Below are 26304 nucleotides of genomic sequence, written 5' to 3' on the forward strand. Positions count from 1 at the left end.
AAAAATCCTTGAAGAGTAGTAGTGACAGGAGAGAGATCACCATCAAGAGTTCCAAGAACAGGAAACGATGGTAGCAAAACCGTTGAGATGAAGGTTGGACAGCTGACTTCAAAATGTCTCTCTTCTAGAATAGTTGGGAACAATGTATTCCTATTCATTATAGGAAGAGATCAGACTAGGAAAGGGACATGTGCACACACTTAACGCTGGTTTCCCTGGAAGCATACGGCACCTGATGAATCACTGCACCAAAAAAGAAACCAAGAAGGAACTCTGGACACACCAAGCACGACAGACTGCAAGCTGTGCCGAATAGCCTCTCTTTCTCGGCAGGTCACAGTCGTCACTCTCTAACACAGTGATCAGGTAACTATTTTTTGAAGGAAATTATTTATCCAAAATCTTAAGTTTTCCACTCAAAGACTGAGCATTAAAAAATAAAGAAATCAACCACTATGTCACAGGAAGAACCTGCCAAGACACCTTTCTAAACCTTTATTTAAGTTTTATTTCATATGCAAACATAGAACATCCATTTTTTTGGATTAACTCAGCATACACTTGCACTTAAAAGCTTAATGCCAAACTTTTGTAGGATTTCCTCCTCTGTTAAACAAAAAGATATATTAATCTGTAAGAAGCATTCTAGGAAAACTTTATCAGCATTATGAAATAAATAATAATAAAGGTAGCATCCATTTCTGTGGGCTTCTTAATATTCTACTCCTTTTAGTAAAGTCTATCTTACTCTAAAAAAAAGTAGGGAGGGTGAACAATTTCAGAAGAATTAAACCTATACAGCACAGTTATGACAAGCTATTTCTCATCTTCAATAGTATGATTCAGCTGTCATATTATTCAGCTTACAATGAGTGCCTTGTGATAAATTCTCACTGCAAGTGTAATAGTTTCTAAAGAAAGACAAAACAAGCATTTCACAGGAGTTCGATGTCACAAGATGCTCGTTCGAGAGTCATTAAGAACATCGCAGGTAAAAGGCACTGTGCGAGAGGTGAGAGATAGATTAAGTCCCCGCCCTCAAACTGAACATCTCATGGAGGGGTCAAACATGTAGAACAACAACAAATTTATGACACTGTAAGAGGGCTATGTCAATTAGAGAAAATAAATAAAAGACCTAGAAGCTGAATGGCACAAACTATACACACAGTAGAAAATGACACAGAATCCCAAATACTTAACCAGTCTCTTGGAAATGAGGCTAGCAGAAAATGTTAATCAAAGATAACAAACTACCGAAATCTCTTAAACCTAGTAATTACAAAATAAACAATCATAAATGAAGATAAAAGCTACAAAAACAAAAAAAATCCCAGATGTTCATTGGAGGACTATTTAACATAAGAAAAAAATTTTAAACCCAAACATCCAGGAACAAGGGACTAGCCGTGGGATGGATTATCATTTCATTAAAATGATGTTAGTGAAAAGAATTTAAGAACAGGAGAAAATGATACAAACTTTTTAAAATAAATAAATTACACCTACATTATCTCAAGCATGCTAACAGGTGTACAACTTTTTTTAAAGGTCAAAAATAAATCAAAATGTTAAAGCTGGCTATTTCTCAGAGGCAGTGATTTTGTTTCATTTTTAATTCTTCTGTATTCTCCCAAAATTATAGTGTTGTTACATTTTAAACTGGTAGAAAAGTTATGTAAGTCACTGTATTCCAGGGTTCTCTTTTAAAACCATTAATAACCCTTTTCATCTTTTTTGGCTATCTCACCCCAAATTCCACAGAGCCTACTCACTGAAACAGGTTAATATCTGCAAGTTGCTTGGAACAGTATCTGGCAGATAGAGAGCAGCTACATCAGGACTTCCCTGATGGCTCAGTGGTTAAAAAAAAAATTGGCCTGCCAATACAGGGGACACAAGTTCAATCCCTGCGCTGGGAAGTTCCCACGTGCTGCACGCCATACTAAGCCAGTGAGCCACAACTACTGAGCCTGCGCGCTGGAACCACTGAAGCCCTCGTTCCCTACAGCCTGAGCTCCATAACAGAAGCCACTGCAATAAGCCCATGCACCACAGCTAGAGAGCAGCGCCTAGAGAAAGCCTGCGTGCAGCAACCAAGACCCGGCATAGCCAAAACAAGTAAACAAATCCTTAAAAAAAAAAAAAAAGGATCTATACCAGTGCTCATTTTATCCACTACTTTTAAATTTCCTATATCCAATAAAAGGAATTAGTGTGTTTTAGAGCTGGTCTATTTTTCACGGCACTTTGACAACAGAACCATAGGTTTTTTTATTTTTCCCCTCTGACTTCCAGCATCTTTCAAGGGATGTCAGCTGTCTCCCTTTGAGAGTTCTCCTTCAAAGAAAGAGCAGGAGGAAGGAATTCTGTCAAATATCAAATTCTTCAAAGAGAAGATGGGAAATTAATGAAGGGGGTGGAATTTTGTCGTAAACTGTTACGACACACACACAGAATGGTATCCTTAACATATTAATAAAGAAGTCTCTCACAAATCAACATTTCATGGGATGAAAGTTTAACATTAAGAATATATACTTATCCAGATAAAGAAATGGAGAAATCACATAAACTCTTAATCTGGGACAGGGCTATATGTACAGGGCTATATTATTTGGAAAAAATGTCTTCACATGTTTTTATGAGGTGCGTGGGCATACACAATCCCACTGCTGGGCATACACACTGAGGAAACCAGAAGGGAAAGAGACACGTGTACCCCAATGTTCATCGCAGCACTGTTTATAATAGCCAGGACATGGAAGCAACCTAGATGTCCATCAGCAGATGAATGGATAAGAAAGCTGTGGTACATATACACAATGGAGTATTACTCAGCCATTAAAAAGAATACATTTGAATCAGTTCTAATGAGGTGGATGAAACTGGAGCCTATTATACAGAGTGAAGTAAGCCAGAAGGACAAACACCAATACAGTATACTAACGCATATATATGGAATTTAGAAAGATGGTAACGATAACCCTGTATACGAGACAGCAAAAGAGACACTGATGTATAGAACAGGCTTATGGACTCTGTGGGAGAGGGAGAGGGTGGCAAGATTTGGGAGAAAAAAAAATTAAAAAAAAAAAATGTCTTCACATGTTTTTATGAGGTGCGTGGAGTGCCTGTGGACCAGTGGTGGTGCTGAGCGACAACCCAGGGAAAACTCAACCGAAGAAGGCAACCAACTGTTCTAATACTAAAGGAGGGGAAATGTGAACTTGCAAAGTGGAGGAAGACTTGAGGGAGAGATCAGGGAACTTAAGTGGACTTGTCTTCCCGAAACAAGTATTCAATCTAGTCTATACTATTTACTTATATGCTTTAGTGAAAATAAATTCTTTTATCCAAAGTAGTACTGAATTCTGCATCTCAGTTGCCCAAGACTGCATGCAGACTCCAAAGCAACAGGAGACATACCTAGTGGTAAAGAACCCGTCTGAAACGCAAGAGACCTGAGTTCAATCCCTGGGTCAGCAAGATCCCCTGGAGGAGAGGGCATGGCAACCCACTCCATATTCTTGCCTGGAGAATCCTACAGACAGAGGAGCCTGGCGGGTTATAGTACATAGCGTTGCACAGAATTGGACACAACTGAAGCGACTTTGCACACACACACACACGCATGCAGACTCAAGAACTGAACAACTGGAGACAGACCTGTCTTACCCACACATACAAACATCCCACTCATGTTTTCATTTTTAGTTTCAACAAACATATACATGCATAAAGTTTGTGTGAAACAGGTGTACAAGGCTTTTAAAAAATATCAGCCCCCTTGTCCCATTCTCCATTCAGAGGCAAAGGTACAGGTGACTTTTGTTTAAGTGTCTACTTCCACTTCTACAAAAAATACCTGCAGCGCTCCCATTTGCTTTTCCAGTTTGAGGTGATACCTATCTATATCTGTAGATACAGATCTATAGACATAGATGTGTAGATATCTTTTAACATCATCCCTGCCTCCACTCCTAGCACAAGTACCATGCTTCCCAAAGTACTTTTATTTAGAGTATACCAAGAAATGACAACTCAATAATAACACAACCTAATGGAAAAGTAGACTGAAGATCTGAACAGACACCGTAAGTTACCGGAACCCAAAAGGTCCATCAATGGGTAAATGGATAAACAAACTGCGGTATATCCACGCAATCAATGAGGGGGGTGGAATTTTAAAGAATGGTAAAATTCTTGTTTTACCATAAACAGTATCAGCAGTAACAAGAGATGAACTATTAATATATGCAGCATGGATGTATTTCCAGTAATTAAGCTGAATGAAAGCCAGACCAGGAGCACATACTTTGTGATTCCATGTACATAAACCTTAGAAAGTTCAAATTAATCTAGAACGACAGAAAGCAGATTAGTGGTTGTTTTTAGAAAGAAGGTGGTGGGAGAGGAAGAGGGAGGGAAGCTGATTACAAAAAGGTACAAGGAAATGTTTAGGTGAATGGCTGTGTTCATGAATGTGACTGTGGAAGGAGTTTCACTGCAATACACATACAACAACACTCAAGTTTTTCATTTTAAATATATGCCCTGGACTACATATCAATTATGCCTCAACAAGGCTGTAACAAATTTTCTTTTTTTTAAATTCTGATGGAAAACAATAGGACACAAATAAGTTAAATAGGAGTTCTTGACTCGTATGTGGGGTTTCTGACTAGGGGCACTACCATAGGGTGGTCTGCAGGGCACAGGCTCTTTGGACAGCCCCTCCCGCAAACACAGAGCTGGCTTAGGACTCTTTCGGTCCTTTCTCTTGAGCTTATCAGAGTCCTTAGAGAAGACACTTCAACTCTGGTAAGCATCTTGAAAGCAAAGTGAGGGAAGGGGGCTGAGGATCTTCACAAATACTGAAAACGCACACTCACTCTCATTTCACTGCACTCTGGCAGGGAGAGAGTTAAATGCCAGCGACAAGGCACTTCTGTAACTGGAAGCCTCAGATAAATATATTTATTAAAAAGCTAAACTGTCCCCATGAATGAAACAGCGTATCACCGATGAGACATCAAATGATCAGTTATAGGCAAAATTAGGTGGCAAACCTAAAAAACAGTTGAAAATTTGGGACAAGGCAGAGAGAGAAGACCACCTAGTGTAGACATACATATTGTTTTAAAAGCCAAAATTCCAGGAAAGACAGTTAACATAACTCTGATTTTGCATTTGGTACTTTTGTGGGAGGTAACAAATAAACCAAGTGATGTACCCATGGTCACTTGGCTTTTTAGTGGCAACGATGAAACTCAACTTTAAATGTGGAGAGAGCTTAAGAACAACATCACAGAGTTAAAAACCAAAATCAGAAGTTTTAGGTCTAGTCACACATAGGAATACCATGAAGATACATAGGCTCAAGGACCTACTATACAGCACAAGAAACTATACTCACTATTTTGTGACAACCTATAAGGGGAAAGAATCTGAAATTCAGTCATATCTATATATCACTATACAGACACACACACACACACACGGCTTCCCTGGTAACTCAGCTGGTAAAGAATCCACCTGCAATGCAGGAGACCCTGGTTCAATTCCTAGGTCGGGAAGATCTGCTGGAGAAGGGATAGGCTCCAGAGTATACTCCCACTCCAGTATTCTTGGCCTTCCCTGGTGGCTAAGCTGATAAATAATCCTCCTGGAACGAAGGAGACCTGGGTTTGATCCCTGGGTTGGGAGATCCTCTGGAGGATCCACACTCACTATATTTTGTGAGTATAGATCACTGGGAATTATACTATTTTGTAACAGCCTGTAAGGTGGAAAGAATCTGAAATTCAGTCATATCTATATATCTCTATAGATACATATACAGATAAGACAGTTATCTGAATCACTGTGCTTTACACCTGAAACTAACATGACACTGTAAAACAACTATAATTCATTCAATTAAAAAAAAATAAAGATATACATGCTCTGAGAAAGGTAGGCATTCCTGGCAAAAGGAATGATGTAGCAAGAGTCCAGAGGCAAAAGAGAATCAGGTGAGTTCCAATGTTCAATATATCTCAGGTCAGTTCAGTTGCTCAGTCGTGTCCAACTCTGAGACCCAGTGGACTACAGCACGCCAGGCCTCCCTGTCCATCACCAACTCCCAGAGTTTACTCAAACTCATGCCCACTGAGTCAGTGATGTGAACCAACCATCTCATCCTCTGTTGTCCCCTTCTCCTCCCGCCTTCAATCTTTCGCAGCATCAGGGTCTTTTCAAATGAGTCAGTTCTTCGCATCAGGTGGCCAAAGTACTAGAGTTTCAGGTTCAGCACCAGTCCTTCCAATGAATATTCAAGACTGATTTCCTTTAGTTGGACTAGCTGGATCTCCTTGCCATCCAAGGGACTCTCAAGCGTCTTCTCCAACACCACAGTTCAAAAGCATCAATTTTTCGGCATCACATTTCTTCTCTCACATCCATACATGACTACTGGGAAAACCATAGCTTTGACTTGTCAGACCTTTGTGGGCAAAGTAATGTCTCTGCTTTTGAATATGCTGTCTAGGTTGGTCATAACTTTTCTTCCAAGGAGCAAGTGTCTTTTAATTTCATGGCTGCAGTCACCATCTGCAGTGATTTTGGAGCCCCCCAAAAAAGTCTGTCACTGTTTCCACATCTATTTGCCATGAAGTGACGGGACCAGATGCCATGATCTTAGTTTTCTGACTGTTGAGTTTTAAGCCAACTTTTCCACTCTCCTCTTTCACTTTCATCAAGAGGTTCTCTAGTTCTTCTTTGCTTTCTGCCATAAGGATGGTGTCATCTACATATCTGAAGTTATTGATATTTGTCCCAGCAATCCTGACTCTAGCTTGTGCTTCATCCAGTCCAGCATTTCTCATGACGTACTCTGCGTATAAGTTAAATAAGCAGGTTAACAATATGCAGCCTTGACGTACTCCTTTTCCTATTTGGAACCAGTCTGTTGTTCCATGTCCAGTTCTAACTGCTGCTTCTTGACCTGCCTACAGATTTCTCAAAAGGCAGATCAGGTGTTCCCATCTCTTTAAGAATTTTCTACAGTTTGTAGTTATCTACACCGCCAAAGGCTTTGGCATAGTCAATAAAGCAGATGTTTTCCTGGAACTCTCTTGCTTTTTCAATGATCCAACGGATGTTGGCAATTTGTCTCTCGTTCCTCTGCCTTTTCTAAATCCAGCTTGAACATCTGGAAGCTCACGGTTCACCTACTGCTGAAGCTGGCTTGGAGAATTTTGAGCATTACTTTGCTAGCATGCGAGATGAGTGCATAAAACTTGTGCAGTAGTTTGAACATTCTTTGGCATTGCCTTTCTTTGGGATTGGAATGAAAATTGATCTTTTCCAGTCCTATGGCCACTGCTGAGTTTTCCAAATTTGCTGGCATATTGAGTGCAGCACTTTCACAGCATCATCTTTGAGGATTTGAAATAGCTCAACTGGAATTCCATCACCTCCACTAGCTTTGTTCATAGCAATGCTTCCTACGGCCCACTTGACTTCACATTCCAGGATGTCTGATCACACCACTGTGATTATCTGGGTCATGAAGATCTTTTTTGTATAGTTCTTCTGTGTATTCTTGCCATCTCTTCTTAATATCTTCTGCTTCTGTTAGGTCCATACCATTTCTGTCCTTTACTGAGCCCATCTTTGCAAGAAGAGTTCCCTTGGTATCTTCTTGAAGAGATCTCTAGTCTTTCCCATTGTATTGTTTTCCTCTATTTCTTTACACTGATCGCTGAAGAAGGCTTTCTTATCTCTCTTTGCTATTCTTTGGAACTCCGTGTTCAAATGGGCATATCTTTCCTTTTCTTCTTTGCTTTTCTCTTCTCTTCACAGCTATTTGTAAGGCCTCCTCAGACAACGATTTTACCTTTTCGCATTTCTTTTTCTTGGGGAATGTCTTGATCACTGCCTCCTGTACAATGTCACGAACTTCCATCCATAGTTCTTCAGGCATTCTATCAGATCTAATCCCTGGGATCTATTTGTCACTTCCACCATATAGTCGTAAGGGATTTGATTTAGGTCATACCTGAATGGTCTAGTGGTTTTCCCTACTTTCTTCAATTTAAGTCTGAATTTGGCAATAAGGAGCTCATGATCTGAGCCACAGTCAGCTCCTGGTCTTATTTTTGCTGCCTGTGTAGAACTTCTCCATCTTTGGCTGCAAGGAATATAATCATTCTGATTTTGGTATTGACCATCTGGTGATGTCCATGTGTAGAGTCTTCTCTTGTGTTGTTGGAAGAGGGTGTTTGCTATGACCAGTGCATTCTCTTGTCAAAACTCTATTAGCCTTTGCCCTGCTTCATTCTGTACTCCAAGGCCGAATCTGCCTGTTACTCCAAGTGTTTCTTGACTTCCTATTTTTGCATTTCAGCCCCCTATAATGAAAAGGACATCTTTTTGGGGTGTTAGTTCTAGAAGGTTAGTTGTAGAAGGTTATAGTGCAGTTTAAGCTTAAGGGCAGGTGAATTTAAACTTTAAATCCACTCTTCATGCAAAAAAGGGCTGGTTGACTGACTGACGTTTGTTTTTCTGATACCTGACATTCAGAAGGTCTGAGGCTGGAGATGCTCATTTTCCTGGACTTTGCCAGCATCTCTTCCCCATTTCACTGACCTTCCTTGTTCTCAGCCCCCTGTATCTGCCCTTGAACCGAGCAGTTCTTCACCATAGTACTAATTATCTGGAATGTGCAAAGTAAAGTTCCTCAAGTTTGTGATTCACTTTTTAAACAAAAAAGGGTAGCTAAGGCATCACTCACTTGATTTGGGGTAAAAGTAGAAGAAAAAAGGACAGTGTTACAGCAGAGGAACTGAAAATTTCGCACAAGCTTCTGCGTAACTATAAGCAAAGCAGCATGGAGTCCACGGCAATGCCATCCATGTCTGTCCCAGGAGGAAAAGATCCTTCTCTAAGCCGTTTATTTCACTTCTGCGGATTCCACTGATGACTTGCCTTCACAGAACTTTAATTTTATTCACTACTAAAACTGTCTACACCCCTGTATGATTAACAATTAATTCCTTCTACAATACTTTTTTCTACATTACATCTGTACAGTTTCAGTGGTGCTAAATGCTGGAAAGTGAATAATCTATGAAGAGCAACTTTTTAAAGCCTTTAAAACTACAACAGCTTATACACCAAATCTACCTCAATTGTTAATTGCCTAGATGTTTGAAATTATGACTCCATGTACTACATGAGCATTCAACAGAAATGACAAAGTCAAGGACAGGTTTTCTTGCCTTGACCTAAGGAAGGTACTTAGAAGAAAATCCACACTGCTGTGCTCCAACACTTAACAGAAACCATGTATCTACACATCTTCCTGATGCCTACAGTGATACTGCACCAGGTCATGGGCCACAAGTTCACCCTCAATTCATGAAAAAGAACGCTCAGAAAGTAAGAATCTGCAATAAGTTGACATTTAAAAACTTGGCTCCAAGGGTATTCCTATCAATTAAGAGTAACTACAAGGTTATCATATTTAAACTTTAGACATAATATATGCTTTGAATTATGGCATTTTGCATCACACAATATGCTAATGGATAGCAGATGCAAAAACATCTTATGAACATCAATGCTGATGAAAGGAAAAGATGTCACAAGCTACAAGAAAAGTGAAACTGGTTGTTTTAGGACAAATGTTAGCTAAGAAAGGGGAAAGACTTCCTACATAGAAGCTAAATTCTATCGTCCTAGCAACACTCTACGAAATGTATAAGTACAACAGGTTGTCCTATGAATTCAGCCCTTGGAAACTGCCCAAGAAAAATTCTTCCATCTTATCTACTTTACCTTCACGTCAGCTACACAATGTCTAAGTTCTAAACAATATACACACACAAAAAATACTGATTGAATGTTTGTGGGATAAAACTCTATATATCCTCAAGAACTCAAGTTCTTACCTGAAGTCCTATATTATCCCAAAGACAAAAAGGATATATAACAGATGGGAAATCCATGAACCATACCTACTGAGCAATGACCGGGAAAGGCCAACGAATGCTGAGTTTTAAAGGGTGGGAACATTTAGATAGGTGAGATCGAGGGTCCTATCGGGGAGAGGAAAAACAGGATGAAGTCACCGCAAAAGGAGGGATAGAGTATATGCAGTATATATAGAGAGACTGCCAGACTTGACTGGCCCGCAGCAAGCAGGACAGGACTGAAGCAGTGCTCTCAACTCCCGGAAACATGATTCACACTGTGAAGCATCCCCTAAAGCCCTGCAAAGCGGTGATCCTGGTTAACTAGTTTAGAAAAGTAACAGGTGGAGGCTTCACTAAAAGGGATAAGGGAGCAAAACACTAAACACATTTAGACAGGTGCAGTCCATACTACCGTATCAAAGTATGGGAAAAGTCCCAAACGGGAAACTGCATCAACCAGCCTAACTCAAATTTCGGTTTTGGCCCTCTCCCTCCAAAACCCCTTCCTATTAATATTTCTCAGAATCAGTGTCCTAAGGCCTTCAGAGCCAAGTTTCATCTTGATAAAGGGAAAAATAAGAAACCACTGGGAGTTTTAGTCAAGAAATGACAGCAGGCAAACTATGTAAAAAACAAAACAAAACATTCTGGCACAAAAATCAAAGGTAGATTAAAGCGGCAGAAAGCAGCAGATCCAAGAATTCTGAGATTAAAAGACTGCTTAAGATCCTTCTGGGAGCAAACTAACTCACTGAGTTAATACAATGAACAATAAATCTACATTGCTAATAATCAAGTTATTTAAAAAGCATCTTTTGAACAGTGAAATCCTTTTTAAGATCTACTTTTCAGAGCACGCAACTTTTAGTCCTATATTTGTCAGATCTTTACAGTAGTCATACCAGTTTACAGTGAGAGTATAATCTCAGATTTCACAATGTAAGCAAGCACTAAACCATCATTTTTTCCTTCAGAGGCCCAAGTGACAAAAATATTAATATAAAGCAGGTATCCCAGATATTGAGATGCCATATTGTTGAAAGTTACCCAACTGAGAAATACTAAATAATATTCTTACCAAAGAGGTAACTGCATATGAATGTTTAGAATAATTAATACAGTCCTAGGAAAATTTTAATAAAAATAGCTTTAAAAGAATAAAAGAAATAGCTTTAAAAGGGTTACCTACAATTTATCTGGATCTCCCTGCCAGAAATCTTTATTAGTTTAAATTTCCACAATCATTAGTAAATTACAGCCCATGATTCCTAAATATATTCTAAAGCATAGCCAATAAGCAATAAGTTTTTGGAACAAATGAACAAAAAAATGTTCAGCATAGTCTTGAGATGGACCTGCTTTGCAATTAAGTTCAATAAATAATGTATTTTAAAAACAGATACAAAAAAAAAAAAAAAACAGATACAGGCTATTTACTATAGTGTCATAAATGAAGCAAAAACAATTGCATTTTAAATCTGGTCTTCAATAGTAATCCATACGGGGATACAGAGTATTAGACAAAATTACTTTAAAAGTCAGATCAGTTTATATAAAATGAATCTTACAGCAGATTGCTGAACTACATAAATTGTTATTTAACATTTACGTAAAACAGCAGTAACTTTTGTTTTCATGCACAGAATGGTAAATTATTATTTAGTCTTGAGTCATTAATATTCTTGAAAGATCATAAAGGACTAACACTATTTCTGAAGGAACAGCTACTTGTTAACTGATATTAATAAAGACCACTACTTATCCACCAATTTATGTCCTTTTAGTTTGAAGGAACATTTATATCAAATGTTATATCAACATAAAATCAGAGCTAGACTAAAGCATAAATATACAGTACTGCAGTGACATAGCATTCAGTATTTTTACATAAATAGGCCCCCATTTTCAACTCATTTGGAAATGGCAGACACTGGGGCATGAAAACAAAGAGAAGAACATTCTCCACTTGGGGCTTTTACAGTGCTTAATAAGTAACTTAATAACTACAGATGGATCTTCTGAAAGAGGACAATGCACACAGATATCACAAATATTTTCAATTTACCGGTTTTACAATTATCACAAAACCCACCAAGCCCACAAATCAAACTTGGCTACAACAGTCAGAACTACTTGAAAGCCCGATGTTCAAAGTCAAATAAATCAGTAACACCCTTTTAAGTTATAAAGGCATCTCTACTATGCAATATAATTTTAACCTAGATGTAAATTCAACGTCAGTGTTTCTCAAAATGCTGACTGCTGGGCCCCACTCAGATGTGCTGAATCAGATCTGCAGGGGCAATGCCAGGGAATCTGCACTTTCAGTAACTCTCCCAGGTGATCCTCTTGCACACATTTTAGAGAACCACCACCTTTCTTGTGAGATTTCCAACAAGGTTTTGGATTTCGAGAACGAAAATCTCTTCATTTGGGACCTTTTATAACCAAACTTCGTTACGTACGAAGTTAATATTTCAAAGAGCTTTAGGTAAAAAAAATGCAGTGGCAGGAAAAAAAAAATGCATGAAAAAATTTACAGCAGTAATTCAAAGAAATTTTCAGTATAAGCTTCTTTTAGTTTTAACTCATGATTTAAGACATCCCTGATCATTTCAAGGACTAACAGGTCTTTGAGAACAAAATTCCTAACTTAAAAATAATGCAATCCACAATATTAAAATTATAGTACTTCAAACATGGTCAAATTCATTTACTCAGCTGTTAAGCAAATCAGGGTATGAACTGCTTACTTACATTATATCAAATACAAGCAAAGATTAAATTTATAAAGTTAAACCCAAACAAATCTGTTTATATTCCACTATTAAATTTACTCTGGTCGGAAACTGATTTTCATAAACTTATATAACTTTCACAAACTTACATAAACATTTATAATGGAAAGAGCAATGAAGCAAAAACTAGAAGCCACCTAGAGTCCAGTTCTAGTTAATCTAGCTGCTGACTGTATTATAAGACGTTAGGGCCTAGAGAAATCATTTTACCTATCTAAAAAACAAGAAAAGTACAGCTATCTACTTTGCTCATTTCACAGAATTACTGACTGTGAGAATCAGAGGAGATAGTATGTAATACATTCCAAAACACTGTAAAGCATTTTATAACTCAAAGGCATTATCATTAAGAGTGAAATTTGAGAGACACTATCTTTAGGTGCCTGCTATAAAAGACTATTACAGAAACAAGGAACATAAAAACTGACCTTTTAGATTCAATTACATATTGGACATTATTGTATATATCCTAGAAATTATAAATAAAAAAAGTAAGAATTTAATTCAGTCATCTGTCTTATGTCCCCACTTATAATAGATCTATTTCTTGTTTAAAAATAGAAATGAAATTAGATGTGCCATGAATTGATAACTGTCAAAACTGGACAGTAAGTATATTATTCTACTTTCACATTCTGGACAATTTCCATAATAAAAAATTTAACAATACAACTGTGTATGTGTGTGTATAAAATATTTATAAAAGCTAAAAAATCTTTAAGTTTTTCTTTGAAAATTATTCCCGTATGTATTGTATCATTTTCCTTTCATGTTACCTCAGATTCTATATATTCCAAAATAAGCTACTCTCACAGTACCCTTCTACATATCATGACACCTATTAAAAAATATTCCCCACAATGGGGCAAGTAAATACTCTTACCCAAGCTGCAAAAACTTAATTCTTAAGTTTCTGCATCCTGATCTTACTCCTTTAATTTTTTGCTCATTCATTACAAAATTTCATAATTAAAAAGTGAAAACGACCAGTTTCAACTGCATATATGTGTAAAAACATAAAGAAAAAGAGGAGTCTCACATACTTTTGGGTTAGTATTGCAAAAGACCACCAATAGTTGTAACTGGCCATTTCTCTTAAAACCTGTCAACCAATACAATTCAGCTCACACGGTAAGAGAACGCTGCACCCAAAATGAAGTTAACATATCTGTCAGACAAAAGAAATCGGTATATTTAACCCCCAAATCAGGATTCTATCAAGATATGAGTAACACTGTATAATTACTCTACATACATCAACCTAATTGCTCAAATGATGTCCTTTAACCTGGGGCCATATTCCACAGACTTACAAGCATAAACTACTTTTCACCTCAAGCAGATTTTTTTACCTTAATAAAACTACCTGGGGCTCAATAGCATACGCTTTATAGTAGTCTATGAAGAAACTGCTCAAAGTGTTGAATTAAAAATTAAACGCAGATAGGAATGCTGACAACCTTGTGGCTTGTGATTAAAACTATATTTAGTAATATTCACACATTTATTCATTCATTACTTGAAAGCTAAATCTTTTTTCTGTTACATCTGCAGTCACAATCATCAGAAGGTATCCGTGTCTGAACAGACAGTGTACCTTAAGTTTTTGATTTGTGAGGGAGGGAGACAGGAAGGAGCAAGTGGTTGGGAAGGAAATCCCATCCATTCAGCTGTCACTACAGCATTTGTTTCCTAAGCATTAAAAACTCCATTTATTTTTATACGAGTTACATGTGAGAAAAGGCACACACAGAAACCACCCTTTCCAATAAGGTCTTCAATAACTTTGAGTGTTAAGTACGCCTGCTGAAGTCCTTGTTTGCATTATCTAAAAACAAGTAATTGGAAAACTCGAAAACCATAAAAGGCAAGCTGTTGGAAGATAAAAAACAAAAAAGAATTACTACACCTTATTCAAACAAGGTTAATAATTCTGCATATTTACTTTAGAATTTGTTAATAGCACAGAAGCTAAAAAAAATTTATAAAACCTCTGTCATGCTAGTGAGTACCCTTATTTATGGCAATACCTAGTTTTAAATATTTACAATGAAACTGTTACTTTCCTTCTTTTCCTAAACAGATTCAAACTATTATTGTCCCTGTTATTTTATAAGCACAAATCAAATCTAGTTTCTCATTTCATTTCAGAGGTCTACATTAAATCCCAGGCTTCAATGAAAAAAACCATGATTTCCCATACAATTGCAGAAACCCCCTTAAAGGAGTGAAGAATTACAAAATACAGAAAAATGAAGACAGTTTCACCTTACACATTTAACTGGAGATGCCAGTAATGACAACAACTCCAACAAAAGTCAAGAAGGCGTAATCTGAATATTCACTATTTTAATAAAAGAATATGCCGAAATCTTAAAATTAAAGGTGGCGCTCTGTCCTCAACTCACCCGATTGTGACTCACTTTTGCAGACTGTATGGTAGGAAATAACTGTTACTTTTCAAAGATCTTTGCAGTTACACCCAAGCCAAAATCAGGACAGAGATCCACCCTTAATTACAGCAATTTAACTGTCTCAGGCAAAGCAAGGTAGAAACTAAAACGTCCCCCTGAAATCATGGCTAAATAAGCCTATTTCATATACAAGTTCTCAAAGGCTCCCTTTAAGGAACATGCTTCTATTTACTTCAAATCTAAACTCACCAGGACAAAAAAAGAAAAAAAGGGGGGGGGGGGAGGAGCAGGGAGACCAAATGAAACGCTCAAGTATAAAAAGCAGATTCTCCTCCAATCCCTTTAATTCCCCTCAATCCGCCTCTGCCACACACAAGGGCAGGGAGTCTGGGGAAGAAGGCTGGCAGCAGGGCGAGCGGTGAAGGCCCCTCATTCACTCACGTGGGCCACTATCCAAAGGGTTACACACCCTCTGCCCGATGAGAGCCTCATACAAAGCAGAGCCTCACAAGTACTTCTTATTATAAAATACACCCACGCTGAACAAGAGCTTTATTTTAAAATAAGACTGTCCTCAGGTGGGGGAGGTTAAACACAACAAAGCCTTCCATGTTGAAAAGCAGACAGTCCAAATAGATGCATATACCTACACTCCGAGGAAGAAAAATCCATAGAACTAATTTATCACGAACAGCAATCGATACCAACAGGGGCCATTAGATTATTAATAAACCCAGAAAAGTAGCGTGAACAGCGGCCCGAGGTGGCTGTCTGCTGCGCTCCCACCCCAGGAAGGGCACAATTACGCCTGCAGAGGATCAAGGCTTCCGCTGGTTGAAAGACCCCCTTGGCACCTCTGGCCCGCCCCGGCACCACTGCACCGCACAGGATTCGGGCACTCCCGGCGTTGCCAGTTCCGAGACGCACTCCTGGCATCTGCCAGGTGCCAGAAAACTGGTGAATGAAATGCGCACAGACACCAACCTGGCCAGGGACCGCGGCGCAGAACCAGGGGTCGCTAACTAGCCTAGCCAGAGGATTCGCCTACAGGATGGAATCAAGGGAGAACACCGCCCCCCCGCCACCCCCGCGAATGCGGTTCCTTCTGACCCTTCCAAAAAAAGAGTGGAAGACGCAAGATTTTTTTTTCTTTCTTTCTTTTAAACTAAGTCTAAGAACGCGAATCGGATGGAAGCAACCATGAATATCCTGGGGGGCCAGACTGGAGGCGCCGGGAAAAAGGCGAGGCGGTTCTCCAACTCCCGGGGAATCATCGTCCGGTGTGACACACATCAATTAGCTAGCCCTAGTCGGGGGTCCGCTCTCCGCCCGCGGAGCGCCAGTGGGGCCGAAGCCAGGGATTAGAGGGGTGACCCTCCCGGGGCGCGGGGAAACAGTGCCGGGCACCGCTGCCCTCAAGGTCACCAGGCGCCGGGGCGGGGGCGGCCGGCCGCAGGATGGGCTACGGCGCGGCCGAGGCGGCTCGGAGAAGCCACAAAAAGCTGCGGGTGTAGACGCGAAGTCCCACCAAGCCCCGTCCCTCGAGCCCTAGTTGGGGACACCCGGTCGGACACGGCGCTGAGGCGCACGCGGAGGAACCCGCTCACCTTTACGATCTGCCGGGGCGGGCGCAGCAAGAGACCACCTGCGAGGGGCCCCGCGGACCGCCCCCGCCAACTTCTCCCGAATCGCCGCTGTCCGCGGAGCACCCAGCTGCCAGGATCCCCGCCGCGACGCCCGGACCTCCGCGTTCCGCCCGGCCTCCCCCGCAGGTGACCTGCCCAGCCGCCCCCGCCGCTGGCGGGCGGCGGCCGCGACTCACCTCGCCCGGCAGCAGGAACCATTTTCCGAAGGGGAAAGAAAGGGGAGGCTGCAGGAGGGTCGGGGGATAGAGCGGTGGGAGCTGCGGAAAGCGCGGAGATCGAGGGCTCCGTCCTCGGCTCGTCCGCAGGCGGCTCGGAGGACTCGGGGCGCCACGCGGAGGGTCGGCTGCACCTCGAGGATGAGGTGACCGCGCAGCCGAGAGGCTCGGCGTCCACCAGCCTGGGCTCCCTACTCACGCTGCACTGCGAGGAGGCGGCAGCGGCGGAGGAGGAGGCGGCGCCCGGGCCGGCCCCCGCCCAGAGCCCGGCAGCCGCCGAGTGGCCGCCCGCGTCCCCGCAGGACCCGCCTCCCGGGCTCCGCAGAGCCGCACATAGGGCGCGCCGCGCTCAGCACGGGCAGCTCCGCCGGCCTCACGCCGCCGTCCGCAAAGGCAGCGGCGGGCGGGGGTACAGCCCTCTCTGCGAACAGCGCAGCCCGACCCGCTCGGGGCGGGACCTGTAGCCCCCGGAGAGCCGACCACCGAGCACGAGGGGGGCTGCGCGAAGCTTCAGGCAGGGGCCCCGTTTGCACCGGGTGGCCCGCAGGATTGCCGGGGGAGGCAAGGGGAGGAGGACGCTCACCCGTTCCGGTCTGGCGCTCCCTTCTCTCCACACCCTCTTGCCTCCCGCTCCACGCTGGCGGCGCAGCTGCTGCCGCTGCCACTGCCGCCGCCGCCGCCGAAGCTCGAGCCGCCGCCGCTGCCGCCTTGGCTAGGCGCGGTCACGTGACGCGGCCCGCGGGGAGCCTGGGGGCGGGCAGGCGCGCGCGCGGGAGGAAGCGCGACTCGGACGGAGACTGGGAGTCGAGCGTCGCGGAGAGGGCGTTTAAGGGGAGGACCCGGCGAGCGCGTTCCCGGCTGACGAGCACGCGCCCGGCGATTAGAACTTGCCGCGCGGCGGGGAAAGGGTGGCCGGAGTGAGGGGCGGGGGACTCGCGCCTCTGCGCGCCCTCTCCCTCTCTTCCTCCGCTGAGCGCCCCGACCGGCCGCTGCCCCCGCCCCCTCCTGCTCGCCCCTTTCCTCCAGTCGCTGTCAGCGATTGGCTGAGAGGCTCTGACGTCCGTGTTTCCATGACGTATCGGGGCAGGGGGGGCAGGGGGGACAGTGGGGGGAAGAGGGGGTGGCTCGGACGCGGGGGGCGGTGACGCTGTCAGTCACAGCCGCTGTTTCAGCGCGGCTCCGGGCGGCTCCCGCGACTGTGGACGCTGGAAAGCGATGAGTGCCGCAGGCAGACTTGGTCACCCTTCACCTTGGGGCCACCCCAGGGCCTGCGCCCCTCCGAGCCCGGGAGCCAGGCGGGCGGGCGGGTGGGCTAGGGTGAGCCCTCTATGCGAAGACAGGTTAACGTTGACCCCCGCGTCCGCGGACATTAGAGCGGCTTCCTCGCCGCTTCTCTGCTCCATTCAGTACTGGACTCAGTGCCTGTCTTGGGCCGTGACTCACGCGCCGGACGACAAAAGTGCCACCCAACTCGGTCCCTTCTTGTGGAACGATAGCCCGTACCCCGCACAAGCTCGGGGCGCCCCATCTCTGTTCCTGCAGGTCGGGCCCGTAGACTCCGGGGATCCCCGCTGCAGCGCCCAAAGGGTTAACCCAGTTGTTTGGCGGGTGCACACAGGCCCGTGATGGTCTGCGCTTAGAATCCCCGCGTTTTTGTTTGGTGTTTGCTTTTTCTACCTATGCCAAGCTGTTGGCTCTTTTAGTTCACTTGTAGCATCTCGACCCAGCACTCTTCTTTGCCGCAGGGCGGGGGTGGCGGGGGCGGGGGGGCGGGGGGCGCGGGCGGTGGGGTGGGGTGGGGGCCGAGGGGTGATACACGGGGTAACTTACGATAATTGAGATGCTGAAAGGTAACATGGTTTTTGCCAACCTTCAAAAGATTTTGCAAGTTAATAAAAAATCACCGTAGTGACCTCTTTAAGAATAAAACGGTTTTTCTTTCCTACACAACACATACACACGTGTAAAGACTTGTACCTTACCTAGGACATCCTGCTCCATCTTCGTCTCATCACCTCTGACCTGTCGCCGCTGCTTTAGAGACCATGTCAGTGTTATTTTCAATGCCACTTAGAGCAGAAAGATAAGTTCATCAGAGTCTCCTTTCTACTCACTCCAGGGCTGGAAAAAGTAATGTCTGTAACGTCTTCCTGAAAAACAAATAGGTGATACGAAGGAGTTTATTCTATTTGTTCACTCTGATAGTGTTTAAAATATTTTTTAAGGATTAAAAACTAAATATGTGCAAAGTTAAAAAAAAACAAACCCAAGTTAACCTTGTTGAAAAAATTTTATCAATTTACGTATCTTTCCAGGTCAAACAGTGCCAACATTTTGAGCTGTGCCCTAGACATGCAAAATAAGCACTGGGCATGATGATACTTTTTTTTTTTTTCTCTCAGTCTGTAATCACTGTTAAAAATTGGTGGTGGGTACAACAGCCATTCCTGACACTATTTCTAAACTTCTTAACAGAAGAACAGATTAACTTTTCTAAACGGCTTAGAGACATTTAAGAACCACTGGCTTTTGTCCAACTTTTCCTCCAATAGAAAATTGAATTATGTATTCTACTTTAATCAAGAATTTGACATTAAAGTAATATATGATTCATTACTATAGTGCACTAGCAAAATGGGTAATAGATTAAACTAGGATCTGTTCACTTTGTGGGTTTGTTGCAGTCGCAGATAATAAAATATATGCTGTTAAAGTGTTGTGGTTGTGAAAAGTTACTCAACATCTTCACTTTAGAACATGGTTTCAATAGCGTTTTCATGTATGGGGCTCATATACATATATGGCTGGTGGCTTAGCCGCTAAGTCCTGTCCGACTCTTGTGACCCCATGGGCTGCAACCTCTGTCCATAGGATTTCCTTATCCCAGAACATATTTATATGCATTTTAATGACATGTGAGTTACATGCAATAGTATATTTTTACTGTCATAGTTAAGATGATTATACTGTGTTATTTGGTTTTTATATTTTCATTCAAGTAGAAAGCAATATATAAATAATTGTACACATTAAATTAGGAAATTCATCTTTTTCTCCCAAAAGTTTCGCAATGAAACCTTCTTAATGGCATATTTTTCATTGTTAAAAATCAAGAGTTTTGGTCTTCTTAAATAGCATTTATGTAAAAAATGGAGCTACTTACAAGATGCCACTGTGTTTGATATAATCATATCCTTTTAATCTTATACTTCACTTATTTTATGGGTTTAATTGATCCGGAGATATATCACTGCATAAGAACAATATAATGATACAATTTATTGTTGAAATACTTAATTTTGCAAAATTATTTGAATACAATTTAAATATCTTTTTTAGTTACAGTGAAAACAGTATATAAAGATATTTAAATCCTATGGCAAGTTACCATTGGAAATGTTAACATTGTTTGAAGACAGACTGTGTATTCAAAATGATGTATTTTGCGAACTGTTAAAAGTATGTTCCATTTTGTTGTTCAGTCGCCAAGTCATGTCCGACTCTTGGTGACCCCATGGATTACAGCACGCCAGGCTTCCGTGTCCCTCACCATCTCCCAGGGTTTGCCCAAGTTCATGTTCATTGAACTGGTGATGCCATCCAACCATCTCATCCTGTGTCACCCTCTTCTGCTTTCAATCTTTCCCAGCATCAGAGTTTTTTCCAAATGTTCCATTTAGTGGCATAAATCTAAACTATTGACATCTTTTCTGATAAGTTGACCAATTCAATATGAACTAATCTCGTATAACTCATGGAGAGAATTTTCTAAAACCCTCAATGTAATTAAGTGTAAATGGAAGCATTTGAATCTTTATTCCCTTGAAAATTCTTTCACATGCATCTAGCAAGGGGACAAAATAAAGACATACCAACAGCAGCATATTTTTAAAACCATATCATTTCCCAAAATACACATTTATACATATGTGAATGTGTCACTTCTAATCACCGCAGACTGTTAAAGAAAGCTGACAGGTGTACGGAGGCAGGAGAGGAAAAATATTCAGTGCTTCATAGAAAGTAGTTGTGTGTGTTCTCAAATTTCCATTAACCTGGATCACCAGAGAGAGAGAGATGAAGAGAAACATTACTTAGCCGAAAACAACAGAGAACTGTTATCTATTAGGTCTGAATTAAATCATGGATGATTACAGGTAACCTTAGAATAAGAATTTTCAAGTCACAGAATGGAAAATTTTTATAGATGAAAAATGTGAACAGTTAGATGTCAAAATTTGATGGAATTATTTAACATCCTGTACTCTTCAAGGTATAAGGCTTTTTTTTTTTTTTTTTTCTACCCCATATGTAATATCTAGGTCATGGGTTATGGCACTAAATCTAAATTCCACAGAATCAAAAAAAAGAAGGAGGAGCTCTTACTTAAATGTTGAGGAAGACTTCCTACAGGAGGATTTGGACCTGATTTGTGCCACAAAATGTCTAGGAGATTCAAATTAATGCAAAATAAGATGGGCAATAGAAATGCCAGGAAATGTACTGAGAATAAACACGTTTACCATATCCATTTTCCTATCCTTGTATTATCTATGGGCTTCCCTGCTGGCTCAGGTAGTAAAGAATCTGCCTGCAGTACAGGAGACCCAGGTTCAATCTCTGGGTTGGCAAGATCCCCTGGAGAAGTAAATGACAACCCACTCCAGTAATTCTTGCCTGGAGAATTTCATGGACAGAGGAGCCTGGTGGGCTACAGTCCATGGGTAACAAAAGAGTTGGACACAACTGAGTGACTAAAACTTTATTATCTATGAAACAGATTTCTACCTTTGTTATATTTCACCTTGAGTAACTCATTTATTTTTCCATTAGTAATGGTGAGTTACGGTGCATCTAGGCTTGTTGTGACGTTTGGTGAGTTGTTTATGTACAGCTCTTAGAATATTTGGTGTGTACTAAATGCTCAATAAATGTTGTCATTATTATTAGTAAGCATGTAGTCTTTATCCCTTATTACAAAGTGAATGTGCTATAAACAAGAAAAATATTTTTATTTCATTAATAAGTAGGGACTTATTCTCACACTAAAAGTTCAGGGGTAGGTGATAATATGATTGATTTAGCTATTGAACAGACATCAAGGGTCCAGACTTACAGCTTTCTGCTCCACCCTCCCTGATCTGTGTTTACTTCAGTATCTTTTTATGCTAAAAATAGGAAAATCAGAAGGATTTTCTCACATCTGTGGTACATTTTACATTTTTCAGATTATTTAGTGCTTATGTTGTTATTGTTGTTGTTCAGTCACTAAATTGTGTCTGATTCTTTGTGACCCCGGTAAACTGCAACACACCAGTCTTCCTTGTCCTTCACTATCTCCCGGAGTTTACTCAAACTCACGTCCATTGAGTTGGTGATGCCATCCAACCATCTCATCCTCTGCCACCCCCTTCTCCTCCTGCCCTCAATCATTCCCATCATTAGTCTTTTCCAGTGAGTTGTCTCTTCCCATCAGGTGGCCAAAGTATTAGAGCTTCAGCATCAGTCTTTCCAATGAATATTCAGGGTTGATTTCCTTTAGGATTGACTGGTTGGATCTCCTTGCTGTCCAAGGGACTCTCAAGAGTCTTCTCCAGCACCACAATGGTTTTATATAATTTTTCTTTATTGCCTACCTTTCCTTTGAAACTCCTCCTTTGTTTCTCAAGATATTAGAATGTGGGGCAGAATCACCTGTGTGAACTTAGCTGTGCGGGTTCCTGGAGCCAGAGTGGCAGAGCTTCTGATTCAGACTGTTTGGAGTGAACCTCAGGACCTACATTTTTGGCAGTTCCTTTAGGTGACTTTGATGCACCTCACGGTCTCTGTTTCCCCCCTTTGTCATGACATTCTCTTATTGTGTTTTTCATTAGTTCTTCTTTGTCTTTCCCTGTTTCCAACAGTAAGTTCTTCTACTTGAGCATTTCTATCCAAACTTTCATAAAATTTACCTATTTGCATGACTTCAGACCCTTGAGGGTAAGGATAATGTTAATCATTAATTTATTCATTAATCATTTGTTGATCTTGACAGTTATCCTACCAGCTTACTAAGGAAGAAAAACATGGACGATACCTACTTAGGAGGCATTAGCATCGACATAGTAATTAATCTATCTTTTTATACAAAGAAACTTTTATTAAACATTTATTACATGCCAGGCTTAATAAGATCTGGCACATAATAGGTGATTAAAATAAAATTAGTTTGAAATGAATAAACAAATGAACTATCACTTCTCCAGTGATGAATTCTAAATGTTTATTCACTGCCTTGTTCTTTTATTCTGGTGACCTGAGGGAACTCCTTTCAGGGTCTTTTTTTTTTCTTCCAGGTATAAATAAAGTTAAACCTTGAACAACACAGCTGTTAAGGAGCACCCACACTCCCAGAAGTTGAAAATCCGCCTATAACTTTAGAGTCAGTCCTCCTTCTGTGCCAGAGGTTCTGAATCCTCAGATCCAATCAACTGCAAATGGAGCAGTACTATAGTATATGTATGTACCAAAAAAAAAAAAAAAAAATCCACGTATAAGTGAACCCAAATGCATGTGTTCAAGGGTGAGCTATGTTGAAAAAAAAAAAGCCAATTTACCAATCATCAAAAACCAGGTCAGAGAAAGTCAGTTTGTTGATATATGTGGTTTTGATGGTGAGGAAAGCTGATAATGCAGGGGAGTGTGCAGATCAGAATAAGATAGGTTCTAAAACAGAGGGGAGTCACCTTGGAAAGAAAAAGGAGCATCTCTTTCTCTGATGTAGAAGAAAAAGGCAAGAAGAAAAGAGTGTGAGAAAAGTAAAACTTGAAGTTTAGGGGAGGGGTGCCACAGGCACACAAATGCCATCTTAATATTCATTATACAGTCATAGGTGTTTATGGTCATAAGCCAGGACTGAATAAGGTTAAGGAAGGACTGGAATGGGCTGCTGAAAGAAACTGAAGGGTGAGCAAAGGATAAAATGTTACTCAAGGCCCAGGCAAATTTAGCATACAATTTTATAGCAATGTAGGTTTGCACAATATTCTCTGGTGACTCAGAGCTGGGGTTTCCCATTGTGGTTACAGTTGTTAAGAGTTCAGGGGAGTCTGGTGCAGTTCTCAGTAGGGATGGTCATGGGCACTGATAATTGGACTGTATTAGTCAGCCAGGGCTGCCATAATAACACACCACATGCTGGATGGATGACTTAAGGTACTTTACTTTCTTACAATTCTGCAGGCTAGAAGACCAGTGAGTGAAAGTGTTAGTCACCTCAACTGTGTCCGACTCTTTTGACCCCATGGACTGTAGCCTGCCAGGCTCCTCTGTCTGTGGAATTCTCAAGGCAAGAATACTGGAGTGAGTTGCCCTTTCCTTCTCCAGGGGATCTTCCCGATGCAGGGAACGAACTCAGGTCTCCGGCATTGCAGGCAGATTCTTTACCATCTGAGCCACAGGGGAAGCCCCTAGAAGTCCAAGATCTGACTCTTTGCTTTGCCTTTCTCCTTTGGAATCTATGGCTTCCGGGTTCTCACACTCTGCCAGTAACCGTGCTGGTAAATACTCTTTTCAGTAGCTCTTTAAACTCCAGTGACCGTGTCCTCATGATCTTCTGCTTGCCTCTCCAGTTTCTGACCCAGTGAGTAGACTTACTTCTCACATCTATTTATACTCACTTCTGCTTGCTTATTGCTTAGTTTCTACCTCCCTGGTTCATCTTGAATTTTACTTATGCCTGTTTCTTAAAAAAATGCTCTGATGGCTGATTACCTTGTCTTCTCAAGATTTTCACTTTGTCTGCCTCTCTGGCTTTCCCAGTTCCAAACTCTAGCCCCCTTTTAATGTTCTGCTACCATCACACACAGTCCCTGAATTGAGTTGTATGTCTGGCCACTGTCATTTCATTTCTTATATAATTCACCTAATGTTTTATATTTAAATTTTAAAATATTTCTTACATTCCTTGTTTCAGTGTAAGCTATATGAAGCCACTTTACCATTGAATAAAGAGTATAACACAGCAAAATTATTTTCCCCAAGTAATAGTGCCTTGTTTATAGGACTACAACAATACTTCAACACTAAATAATCTACCAACAAGGATGAAAATTTTATCATTTTGGTTTGGGGTGTTAAATTCTCTTTGAATTATCATTATTCTACTGATAAAGCATGCGTACATGGCCTTCTGTATTCCTGGGAACGTTTTTTTGAGGTTGTTCAGTCACTAAGTCATGTCTGACTCTTTGTGACACCATGGACTGTAGCATGCTAGGCTTCCCTTTCCTTCACTATCTCCCAGACTTTGCTCAAACTCATGTCCATTAAGTTGGTGATGCCGTCCAATCATCTCATTCTCTGACGCCCCCTTCTCCTCCTGCCAATCTTTCCCAGTACCAGGGTCTTTTCCAATGAGTCAGTTCATTGCATTAGGTGGCCAAAGTATTGGAGCTTCAGCTTCAGCCTCAGTCCTTCCAATGAAGATTCAAGGTTGACTTCCTTTAGGATTGACTGGTTGGATCTCCTTGATGTCCAAGGGAGGACTCTCAAGAGCCTTCTCCAGCACCACAATTCGAAAGCATCAGTTCTTTGGCACTCAGCCTTCTTCATTGAGGTCTTCATTGAGGTAGTCCTATTTTAACTAAAGATCTCTGTAATCAGAGATAAAACCAGTGTAAAAGATTGTATCATTTGTCCAAAGTAGTTCTTGCTGGGAGGCATAAAAAGAAGTAGAACATATAGTGTCTGGACCCAGGGAATATGTGCATCCAGTAGCCTCAACAAGTCATGAAGTAACAATAAAAATAATTCCAAAGAAATACCTAAATATGTGACAGTATAGTACACATTGTGTAAACTCATGCCAAGAGAATTAAACTGAATATTATGTGAAAGATGAATCTTAAACTTGGGTTTGAGGAGGAGGCAATATGACATTTAGAAACAGCTTGAGCTTTGATGGAAATCAGGCCTGGATTCAAATCCCAGTTCTGAAATTTGCCAGTTATGTGACTTTGAACAAGTGCCTTAACTATTCTGATTCTTCAGTTCTCCCCTGTGTAAATGGAGACAGTCTTCTAGTGTGGCTGTAAGTATAAAATTAAATCATGTAATTTTTTTCTAGTAGACATTAAATGAATATGCATTTATATTCAACTCCCATTTAATCTGCCATATTTTATATTGTCTTTATATTTTGTAGTATGTGTGCAAATAATACATTTTACTGGGAAATGTAGAAAATATAGTCAAATTGAATACAGCTTAAAAGGAATTTTATTAAAATT

The 26304-nt window shown here is 41.2% G+C and overlaps 1 protein-coding gene across 9 annotated transcripts in view; it reads right to left on the bottom strand.

The window, feature by feature from the left end:
• The window catches only part of ATP2B1 (ATPase plasma membrane Ca2+ transporting 1), a 133297-nt gene extending 115581 nt beyond the window's left edge, over nt 1-17716 (bottom strand). For 5 of the 9 annotated variants that reach the window (XM_086403805.1, XM_086403801.1, XM_086403808.1 and 2 more), the window contains exon 1: nt 17619-17716. The gene's annotated coding sequence lies outside the window, so the exon portion shown is untranslated. Of the gene's footprint in view, nt 1-16781 lie in introns of all 9 variants that reach the window. The other 4 variants (XM_086403806.1, XM_086403802.1, XM_086403809.1 and 1 more) reach the window with 2 other exon arrangements.
• Between the last annotated feature and the right edge of the window lie 8588 nt (nt 17717-26304).

The sequence above is a fragment of the Bos grunniens genome, chromosome 5 (genome assembly GCF_055505025.1).
Source record: "Bos grunniens cultivar Pamir isolate PY7600 chromosome 5, Bosgru_T2T1.0, whole genome shotgun sequence".
NCBI lineage: Eukaryota > Metazoa > Chordata > Mammalia > Artiodactyla > Bovidae > Bos > Bos grunniens.